At 52.0% G+C, this 8,474-nt stretch overlaps 1 protein-coding gene across 6 annotated transcripts in view; it reads right to left on the reverse strand.

Annotated features, from left to right (window-relative positions):
* Positions 1 to 5,466, reverse strand: part of ITPRIP (inositol 1,4,5-trisphosphate receptor interacting protein) — a 31,240-nt gene extending 25,774 nt beyond the window's left edge. For 5 of the 6 annotated variants that reach the window (XR_007460796.1, XR_007460795.1, XR_007460793.1 and 2 more), the window contains exon 1: positions 5,074 to 5,466. The gene's annotated coding sequence lies outside the window, so the exon portion shown is untranslated. The other variant, XM_049645701.1, reaches the window with a different exon arrangement.
* Between the last annotated feature and the right edge of the window lie 3,008 nt (positions 5,467 to 8,474).

Genomic DNA, 8,474 nt, shown 5'->3' on the forward strand with positions numbered 1-8,474 from the left:
TGAAAAACACACCTGTGGAGGTCACACCTTCTATGCTCCCTCCTTTCAACATGTGTCTTACAGTTAGGATGGCTCTTATTCCTCTCTCTACCTTAAGGTGGAGGTGTTGCCATGGGCAACAGTGATGTCACCTACCAGTTACTTCCATTCTGCTGATGTCAAGGGGTGGGCCACCTGGATGGATGGAGGGGGAATACACTTTCTTTGGGAAAATGTCACAGGTCCCAAACTGCTGAGGAGGACCCTACAGACCTCTTGGGCACTCCCAAATGACCCTTGTCCTCTCCCAGAAAACCTAACCCTTCTCTCCCATCTGGATGCCTATTCAGGCCAAGACTCAAATCTGATTCTCCCTCTCCCAGAGCTGGATAAAAGGTCAGGACTAGAAGCTTTGTCCTCAGCTCTGAACAAACCACAGCTAGGGCACCAATGAGCTCCTTCCTTCTATGCATCTGGGACAGTCTGGGTCCCCACAGCCTTGTCCTTCAGCCAGACATCCGTGGCACTAATGGGGAAGCTGAGGGCCCAATTCGGCAGAGAATGTGGATCCTCGAACAACCTCTACTGTCTTTAAGAGCTCATACTAGCCAAACTAAAAGTCTGTGCCAGGCACAGTGCTGAGTGCTTTCTATGCGTGTCCTATGAGTGGTTGTCCCCATCTTACCAATGATGAAACTGAGGCTTGAAATAGTCAAAACACTTGCCCCAATACAGAGAACGTCCATACACTGAGCAGGGGAGCCAGGACTCAACCCTAGTCCACCCTACGAAGGCTCAGGAGGGTCACACCTCCTTGGTGCCGGGGCACCCTGGAGACTGTGGCTTACTAAAGATGAGCCACGAGGGGGCCTGGACAGAGATTACAGAGAGCCCTTTAAATCCAAAGAGGCCATTTGGGCAGGCCAAGCTGACCTGAGCCAGCCAAGGCAAGGTGTCTTAGTACTGCTTCACGCCCGTGCGCATGCAGGGGATGCTCTAAGTGGCCAGTCTGGGGCCTTTCACTTCCCCGAGCATCTGCGCTGATCAGGACCATGTTTCTTTGCTCTGTGCTTGGCTTCCTGTTAACCCAACCTGGCCGCTGGACCAAATCGTCTTAATTTGCATCTAGCATTCACATCCATGGCCTGGCCTTCCAACCCTGAAATGTACAGTGGTTAGCTTATGCAAATGAAACTATGTAGCTGGGAGCTAATGCTTATAAAGCACTAAACAAATTAAGTAACTAAAATAAAAGTAGCTAAATTACGCAAGAGGGAATGGAGAAATGCTATCAGGTAAACACTGTTCCCGAGGCACTGGCCAAGGAGACCTACACAGCCAAGCTGACTGGAGTACTGCTCTACCAGGCAGGTATCTCTCCACTGCTGAGAGGGCCACAGGAGTGAAGAGGGGCCCATGCTATTGGACTGCCCTGCTTTGCCAAGCACGAGCTGCCTGGATCTTTGGTTTCCCATGTGGCTCTCCCTGCCCTGCTTTGCCAAGCACGAGCTGCCCGGATCTTTGGTTTCCCATGTGGCTCGCCCGGGACGCAGGGACCAGAGACCATCTAGTCTGCATGATGGTCACACGTCTTCCAAATTAATAAAGTAGCATTCTAATTTGTTCTAATTTGTACCCACTCCTGGGAGCCTCTGGAGGTGACACAGTAGTCCAGGTCCAAACCACTCTGAAAACTGTGGAGATGGGGTTTCTGCACGGGCACAGCTAAGAGCTAGACCTTGGGCCAAGTGACAAGATCCAGGTAAACACCACCCTTTATGGCAAATCTGTGAAGGCACCGGCTGGTCCTTCCCAACAGAGTTGGAGGCATCCTCATGGGCCAAGAAGCTCGTTTGTTTAAAATACTGTCTAGAGACAGTATGTAGTAAAATGCTCCATTCCAGCTAAGTAAGCGCTAACATGTATCCTGTGGAAAATAAAGGATCACATATATGGAGCTGTGAAATGGAGTTCTGGGAAAGATTTCCTGAACAAGTTTGGGAAGGGCATTTGCAGGCGAGTAAGACCTGGACAAGAAGGAAAGAGGGAAGAGATGGGGATTGGGGGGGGGGGGGGGGAGGGCGGGATCAGCATGTTTGGACACTTGCCACCTCTGGCCACTCCTGGGGGCAGTCTCTGCCTAGGTCAGGGGCCCCGGGTAGCTGTGGCCTTCTCCCTCTGCACCACACCCAGGTGGCACTTACTCATCACCCTCCCATCGGGTCCCAAACTGGATTTGCCACCTCACAATGCCCAGTGATTAAGAAGGAAAGTCATTTGATGCTGGGGCCAGGCCTCCTGTCAGCCATCAAGACTGAGCTTGCTCTTTTTTTCCTCGCCTTTCTGCCATCAGATGAGTTTTCCATTTTTCCTCCATGTGAGCTGAATGGGTATTTCTTCCTTTGACAAAGAAAAAAGCAACTGCTCTTTCCTCCTTCCCACAAGGACCCCCAACCAAACTAGCTTTTTAAGCTTAAACTGCTTCTTGCTCTGTGAATGTTCAATGACTGGGGCTCAGCTTCCAGGCTCCTGAACACTTCACTTCTCTGTGCCTTTGTTTCCTCATCTATATGAGGATAACAATACCTCCACATAGGACTACTATGAAGATTAAATGAATTAATGCAAAGAAAATGGTTTTGGAAAAAAAAAAAAGCTTGACAAATAAATGCTAAGCCCTCAATAATTGTTGGTTATCAGGACTGCTGGGTATGGTTGCACGGGTGGTGTACTGCTCAAGAACCTGGCCGGGGTGCGGTGAGGATGAATCCAGTTCACATGCCAATTGCCCAGCTATGAGCCTTGGCCATGCCCATCAAGACGAGGCCCCAAGGTGGCATCCTAAATGTCACCGAGGTGCCACCCCCTTGCTGAGAGGTGTATCTTACTCTAATTCACACAAGGGATGGAATAGGCTAGCAACAGCCCTGGCAGTTATTGTCGATCGCTGGCATTCCCAGATAGATCTCCCTCCAGAACAAGACCGGATTAGAGGGGGGGTCTGGGATAGACTGGTCTCAGCCATTAAGGTCCCACTCCTCAGCTGCCCAGCACTCTTGGAGCACTCGCCCCTCCCTTGGGACGCTGCTCGGTTGAAGTCCCGCGGCGTCCCCTACTACTTCATCCCTACTGATCCTCCCACAGTTTTGGATTCTGAAGCAACTGTCTCCTTCATAATTGCTGACGGCCACTTGTCTCTGCTGACACTGAGAACTTCCAGTTGCTGGCAGGTTACTCCTTACTTCTTATAAGATCCATCTCCCTGCCTCTCCTACTCAGTGAGTCTTTGAGGTCAGACAGAGGAAGTCTTCCCCTTTCCTCAAGTGACAGTGCTAGAGAGTCCTGAAGGCCACAGCCTCATCCCCCTCAGCTTCTCCTCCTGGAGGTAAAATCACCGGTTCTCTCCCTTCTCCCTCACAAGATGCGCCCTGCAGACGCCCCTCGCCATGCCATCCCCTCTCCTCTGGACCAGTTCCCTTTGGCAGTGCTGCTGTCCCTGGCAAGAGGCAGCATGGAGAACTGAGCTCAGGGGCTCCAGCAGCCTGACCCCACCCTTCCATGGACTCCGCTGGTCACTGCCTCCCACTGAGGCGTGTACCCCCTCCATCAGATGGAATTTCCCACTTTCTTTCTCTTCTTCATCCCGGGGGTTCTGGAAGTTAAAAATACAAAACCAGCTTTCTCCCAGGCAGTACTTTCTTTGGTGGGCAATTTTGCCAGAAGCCTCTACCTGGAAGTTCTTCCCCAGGTCTTGCTCTCAGGTAAAAAGTTCACCCCCACACCCTCTTCTTTGTTTCCCTTTGAGCACCGCAGGAGGTGGGAGCCATTCCCAGTAAGGTGACAACTTCTAGGATGATGGCATCAGGTTAAGAGGTCAGATCCTCGCCCACTGAAAGCCAGAGCCTGAAATGGATGCATCTTTGAAAATTATGGAGTAAGAGGATGGCATCTGAACAAAAGCCTTTCCATCCACTGCGAGAGAGCAGAGAAGAGACTCCGAGTAACCACTTTATGGTTACCCACAAGTGGAAAATATGAGGGCTGGATGGCCTGGAGCAGCAGCCTGCACAGGGAATTAGCAAACAATGAAAGCCACTTAGGCACGTAGGCTGGAAGGAGGACTCAAAAGCACAGCCTATTATGTTATTAATAAAGAGATGAATGGCGGCAATTCCATCTGTGGCTGCCGAGGCGTTTTTCACAGCCAACCTGGACCTGTAACTACACCAGGCTCAGACCAGCTTCACTCAGCAGCCTCTTCGAGGTAGAACTGGTTTGTAAAAGGGAAGGGCCCTGGGTCATATCCAAAAGAGTAACAAGAAAATGGGATTCCCAAACGGATTTAGATCTCAAAGACCAGGGTCCAGGACCTGCCAGTATCTGGGGCTTTTCCAGTTTTGAAAGGGGGGCGAGGGGCTTTTCACACCAGGCAGAGGATGCAAAAGGCAATGTGCCGTCCCTGAGTGGTTCACTGAAATATTTTCCCTTCCTGGCTGGCAGCCTTTTGGTTTTTAAAGAGCATTTCGGAAGGGATGCCTGGCCCTGGGGCTTCGGAGTCCCTTCACCTGGCAGCCAGAAAGCTGGAGACACTGGGAGGGGGATGGGGATGGGAGTAAGGGTCAGGCGGCAGAAAACTATCTGCAGCCACAAGAGAAAGTTCGGCGCTGTGTGAGGTCCCCTCCACTAATAGTCCCGAAAGAGGAAGCCGGCGAAGGCTTCGCCCGACCCCAGCAACCTCACAACTATAAACCTTACACCGGGAAAAAACAAGCTACACGCCTACTGCCCCCTTCTAGGAGTGGCGGGGCCTGTCTTTCTGCCAGAGCACTCTGCTCAGACGGTGATAAGTAACAGGGCCACGGGGTCCGCGGCGGGGGCTGGAGCAGGGCCTGGGGCGCGCGGGACGTGCGGCGCCGGAGACCCCGCGTCCGCCTCTGCACGGGCGCCGCAGCCGGGTCTCCCCCAGGCACCCAGCCTGGGGCCGCGCACCGCCCACTCTCCCGCCGCCCGCACTCCACGCCGCCACCTCGGGTGCAGCGCCGTCGGCCCGCGGCCCCCCACCCCCACCCCGTGAGGTGGACGCGTCGGACTTACGCTGCCCTTAGTCCCACGCTCCCTCGCTGCAGGGACCGCGCCAGCCCCGCGGCGCGCGCGCGGGTCCAGGGCCCGGAGGCCGCTGTTCTCGGGCGGCTTCCGTCGAGCGTCCCGCTCTGCACTTAGAAGGACTGGGGGCGCGACACCCCAGCCGGCTCCCGCCTGCTGGCCTCCATCAGCACGGCCCTAAAGGCGGCGGAGTTACTCATTTCCTGGACGTCCCAGAAACTTTTTCCTCCTTATAAGAACAAAACACCCGCCTCTACTCGCGGCAGCGGAAACTTCTTAAGGAGGACCGCGCGGGTTGCGGCGGCCGGCCCCGGGGTCGCCATAGAGGTCGGCCCGTTGACCCCCAGAAATTTCAGAGAGGCCAGCAGGACTGGAAGGTGACCGGCAGAGCCGGGCTTTGGCCACCGGAGTAAACTGGGGCGGGTGGACAGGGAGTCGGGCAGGACGCCCTTAAAAGTCGGTCTGGGCCGGCGGAGTGGAAGGGGTTAAATCACTGCTAGTGGGCCGAACGTTTTCCCGCGGCGCGTTTCACGGGCGGCGGAACTCCGGGGGCCACCTCTTTTGTCCCCGGGAGGGAAATATAAATTGAGCCGCCACGCCGGCCCTTTTCTTTTTTTTTTTCTTTTTTTTTTCTTTTGGCGGCTTGAATGTATTAGAAGAACTCACCAAACTGAACGAGAAGCGAAAGCATCGTGGTCTTTCTTCCTGAGTAACCCTGCACAAAGGAGAATGATGACCACACGGGTCTATCCGTAGAGGGCGCTTTAATGTCCAGAGCCTGTTTACCCTTGTGGAGTTAGCCCTGAAGGAACTGAGGCCGGGAGGGACAGCAGCAGCAGCACCCTGGTGGCGCTTAATGGGTTATGAAATCCATAACCTCTTATTTTCCCTTTGTGACCTGCTCCAGTCCACAGCCAGTGGAAGTGGCCGGCAACGGCTTGAATAAATCCTGCATTAAGTGGCTTTGGGGGAGTCAAACGCCACCGAGGGCACCTTGGGGGAAATTATGAGAACACACTGTCCAAATGATTATCACCACTGCTACTGCTGTCGAGTCTTAGATCACCTACTTCCTTCCCTCTTCGCGCCAGCCAAATAACTTTAACACTCGCCTGGAAGACATTAGGGAGAGTCGGAAAGAGAAACAGGCAGTGAGACAAAGTCCTAAAAATAGACCCCCTGGCCCTTGGCCCAGGTTACTCTTGTTTTCAAATTTTGCTGTTGCTCATAGCTCTTTCCTTACGTCAGGGACAATTATGAAAGAGTTTTGGGAGCTGGTGGGGAGGCATGGGGAATGGGCTTGTAGGGGCCAAGGGCAGGCTGCACCAAGAAGGGCCAGTTTGGTCTGAACATTATTTTGAATTAAAAGCAAGGAAACCGCAGCAGATTTGGGAAAAGCTCTTTACCTCCCCCTCCAATTGCCTGCCCCACCAGGAAGAGAGCTATTACCAGAGATTTCTCTTTACCTAAGAAGTTTCTCTGCTTAATAAGGCAAGCTTTCTTTTCCAAACTTCTCCTTTTACCTCCCTGCTAAGAGTCTTTCTCCCCTTTGTCTCCTTAGGCCCCTACCCCTCTCCTCTGCTCCCATAAGCTCCTGTTGCCTCACTGCCTTCGGAATTTGCGTGTCTGCATGGATTTCCCTTACATAGGAACCTAAATCTGATTTTCTCCTGTAAAAAAAATCTGTCAGCTGTCGGTTTGACTCTTAGTAGAATCAAATGACTAGTAGAAGGACCTTAAAGGGCAGAGAAAATTCTTCCTCCTTGTCAAAGTGATCTGGGGAAACTTTTGTGAAAGAGCTATGTATTTCCAAAATGTTTGTGAGGCGGATGGATAGGGCACTCATTCTCTCCGAGGCAGGCAGAAGAAATTCTTGGGGGGGAGGGGGGGTAGGAACACTGGCCTGAGCACCCCTACATTGCCTTATAATCCTTTGAGTAAGAGTTCAGGGTTATGTATGCTGGAATGTGAAGGGTAGTACTGAAACACCCTCTGGGATTGCCATCCAGCCTGCAAAGTTCTCTGTGTATATTTCTTTATGGAAGGAAGATTTATTAGATTTGTCTTTCTTTTAAACCGGACCGTTTCACTCTCTGAGACCTAATGGTCACCTGCACTGGTTTCCCTCTGCTCTCAAAACAGAGTCCACTATTCTAAGCAGGCACACAGGCGGTTCATGAATTGGCCTCTGCTTATCTCACTAACCTCACGTCTCACTCCATATGCCACCCCAAACTCCTTGCAGTTCCTGGAACTTGTGCTTCTCAGAATGTGATACAGGGTTTGTCCCCACCCCCACACTTAGATAGTCACATGTGCTCTGTCTTCTGCACGCAACCTTCTCCCACCTTGTTCTCCAACCTGTCACCCCCAGTGCACACACACTTTTTTGGGGAGGTGGGGGGCCTGGCTAAGGTGTGCTCAGTCTTTAGAATAAGCAATTTCTCTTTCAGGAAGTTTTCCTTGAACCGCCATGCCTCCATTGGAACCCCCATCTATGCCATGTGGTTTCCATAGCACCTTGTGGTTACTCTGCACAGTTTTCAAAAGACAGGAAAGTACAAAGATTCAACTTCTGGGACCACGAGGGACTGAGAAGTACGGGACCATCTGCTTCTAACAGAACTGCTGAAAAAAAGATAGCAATGCATGAAAGGAAGAAAGGAGGAGCTCGGGGGGTGAGATGAGAAGAGAGAACCCAGAAGCACCCATCTGTGTTTGAGGTGAAAATAAGCCCAAATGGCTGACTGGAGGTGAGTACTCACTCAGGCCTTGGGTTCTAGAAAGGCAGAGATCTGGACTAGAGACCCCTGCTCACAGCTGGGACTGTGCAGAAGATCTTAGTGACTAGAGAATGGAGAAAAAATTTTCCCACTTGTTCATGGTCACAGCAAGGCAGTTTGTGGTTTGGCGCTCTGGATGAACTGATGTTGTCTGCCATAGAAATCGAAACCACTGGCCCAGCTATGGCAGCATAGGTGTGGGGCCCCAGTTTACACAACCCATGTGGTGAGGGAATCTTGAAGTCAATACCAAACATAAAAGTTGGTTCCAAAGTGATGAATCTCCTTAGTCCCTGTCAGAAGTGAATGCAAAACCCGGATGTTTCTTCTGATCCCTCAGGGAATAAACAATCCCCCATGGAAAATGAGCTTATAATAAGAAATTACGAACTAGTAAGTGAACCAATGAGGGATGAGATTGGTAGGTATAATAAACAAGAGAATTAGCCCCTTAAGGACTTGAGACAGGGGCACCTGGGTGAATCAGTCAGTTGAGCGTCCGACTATTGGTTTCAGCTCAACCCTTGATTTCACGGTTTGTGGGTTCAAATCCCACATGGGGCTCTGCACTGGCAGCACAGCACGGAGCCTGCTTGGTATTCTCTTTCT

Source organism: Panthera uncia, chromosome D2 (genome assembly GCF_023721935.1).
Source record: "Panthera uncia isolate 11264 chromosome D2, Puncia_PCG_1.0, whole genome shotgun sequence".
NCBI lineage: Eukaryota > Metazoa > Chordata > Mammalia > Carnivora > Felidae > Panthera > Panthera uncia.